Here is a 2,982-nt window from a genome sequence, read left to right on the forward strand (position 1 = left end):
TCACATACCTCTCCAAAAAACACTCTGCATACCTCCCAGCTCCCACCGCTCTCCCACCGACACACAAGCTCTGCAGAGAAGCTATATTTCTCAGAGTAGGTAGTATCCTTCAAGAAATGTTGGCCATCATTTACATCTGCCTCCGTCCATCTGCATTACGAAACCCCTGCTTGTTCTTGATCCGGGGGTTATTCTGCAAAGCCGTCTTTGTCTTTTCCTTTGCTCCATTCCCTTTGCTTTCTCTCAGAGATTACCAATTTTACCTCAAATGCCACAAACCCTTGTGTGCCACGCCCTTATGGAAGGATGTGTGTGCAAATTACAACCAACTTCCCCCCGTGTGTTGTTTTTCCTTTCTCTTCTCCTTAATTCACTCTGCATCTTAATCACTCACTTTCTTTCCCTTGTCTTTTCAGCTTTCACACTCGCCAACATGACGTAACCACAAATACAGGGCTGCCAGTTCGTCCTCAGACTCCTGGCCAAGCCTCACTGCGTTGGCCATGTAACTTGTAGGCGATTCTGTTGCACAATCTGCAGCCACGAGGCACTCATAAAGTCTCAGATATGCACTCCTAGGCTCTCCCCTGTCAATCATACAGCAACATCACAGAGCCCATGAAAAGACAAAGGCAAATAAATAGCATGAATTATGAATTGATATTGACAACTGGATTGGATTCATGTTCTCTGCTGATGTGACAGTATGGCAACGCGCTGTACAGAGGGATGTGTCTCAACAGCTTCACTTACTGTGTGCAATATAACATGTAGTTAGCATTTAGATATATTTTTGTCTCCTTTTTGCTGTGTGTTTTTGGACTCCTTCTCCCACATCATGTCAGTCAAACTGTGCTTTTCTTTTAATTTTCTCCTGATGCAGTAACCGCATTGTAAAAATGCCAACTTATATTTGGCATAAGTATAGATTGCAAGTTGTCATGTCTTAGAAATATAAATGATCAGCATTTATAGTAGAAAGTGAGGTTTTGGCAACGTCCTAGTGGTTCCATACCATCTTTATTTGTGATCAATTGCAAAGCCAGAACATTTTTGCTACTTGCTTTGTTTTGATGTGAGTGCAGGAAAATCAACTTTCAGAGTTGACTCCATGTTAATTTTATAACAGATTCCTCTACACTGTAAAATTGTATTAGATGTATCAAATGAACTGTTCTCTTATTATTAACTCAGTGTAATCAGTTTCAGTCAGACCAACTCAAATTGTTTAGTTATGACTTTTACAATTTCAAATCATGAGTTCACTGTGTAACTTAAGGTGATGGGCCTTAATGTCAGACTGATTGTTCACTTGTTAGATTATTATCAATCAATGTTCAAAGGTGGGCAAAGATACATTAAATTGTATCTTGTTGCCCCTCAAATAAATAAAATACAAAATAATGGTGCTAGAAAATGTATCAAGATAAAATACATGTATTACTATCAAAATACAGGAAAATACATTTGTAACATCCTGAATTTGTACAAAATGTCAGAACATTGAGATTTTTGGTTGTTGTTTTAAGGCTCTGGTGAGAGTTTGAACCATACAGGATGGAAGAGGAGGAAGCAAAACTGTATGAAGAAAACAACATCAGCAAAAAAATTGCAAAAATAATTGCCTTTAAGAATAACCAACTTTTAAAGTAGCCCATTTCCTTTGTTTACCGCCTCCTGTGAAGATAGAATACTATTCCTGCAAATGAGAAGAGTCTCAGAGCTGAAGAGGGGAGGGTTGTGTTAAACTGAGCAAATGGAGATGGATCAATGGGTCCCCTGGGAGGCAGGTCCCAGGGGTGTCTAACTCAGCTTTGCTGTGGCTCGTGATCTCTGATCTTCATCTGAGAAAGGTTTGTTTTATTATGTTTTATGAATCACTGAGAAATGATTTTCTAATCCAGAATTACTTTCACTCCAAAGTATCTTGTTACAAATTACATTTGGATTTTTCACCCCTGTCAAATACCAATTTACTCAAGAGTAAATAAAGTACTTTAAATACATATTTCAAATACAAGTAATACAGAAATACTGCTCCCTGTGTATCTCTGACTGTGCTTCCCAGCATGCATTGTATTTGGTTAAAAATGATCCAGGAAGCCTTCTTTTTTCTCATCTGAAAAAATGAGACTGTTACATGGTGGAGGTTTGTTGTGTGTCTTTTTATACAGTACATGTGTCTCAAATGAGTCACACGGTCTTCTCTCATAAAATCACAACGATGCAAGTCCTGACGAAGACTGGTGTACACTTCAAGCACTTTCCACACCCTTTAGGCATTAAAACAGCCATATTGTCATAGTTATATGGACAGATATGGTCTGAATGTGGCTGCCAACAATACAGCAAAAGCAGTGACAATTTGATACGGTAACCCATGAGGGATATAAACCCAACTGAAACTGGAAACCATCAAAAATCTAATCAACTGAAAGTAAAGTTATTTTAACTCAAAATTCTAAGTTGGACAAACTAGCTGCCTATTCGGTTAAAATGTATAACTTTTTTTTTGTTTGTTGCCTTGTAGTGTTGGGGGTTACGGCACACTAAAGGGAGCTGGATGTCATGGCTCAAATCCTTTCTGAGACCGGCTCGTTGTTCTTTTTTCTTTTTTGGGGGGATTTTACCTGCAAAATAATAACTTGGATATGGAGAAAACCTTTAATTGGCCCCCCAAAAAAAAGAGATTATATTACAATTTTTGGCAACAAACAAAAGATTTTAGTGCAAATCAGCTAGATAAACAATTATCTGAAAAACATTTCACATGAAAACATTTTCGAAAAAATAAATAGTAAAACAGCTTATTGAAATAATAATGCTTGGTGCAACATGCTCATACAGACAACTAAAATAGAAAAAACCTATTGCGATGTCTACTTCTTGTGGCTGACTGGTTCTCACTTTTCACATAAAGGGGAGTGGATTAAGGGCAGGCAGTTAAATTTGGGCACAACAATAAAAAATAAAAAAATAAAA

The sequence above is a fragment of the Morone saxatilis genome, unplaced genomic scaffold, assembly GCF_004916995.1.
Source record: "Morone saxatilis isolate NCDOM2014 unplaced genomic scaffold, NCSU_SB_2.0 Contig8, whole genome shotgun sequence".
Taxonomy (NCBI): domain Eukaryota; kingdom Metazoa; phylum Chordata; class Actinopteri; family Moronidae; genus Morone; species Morone saxatilis.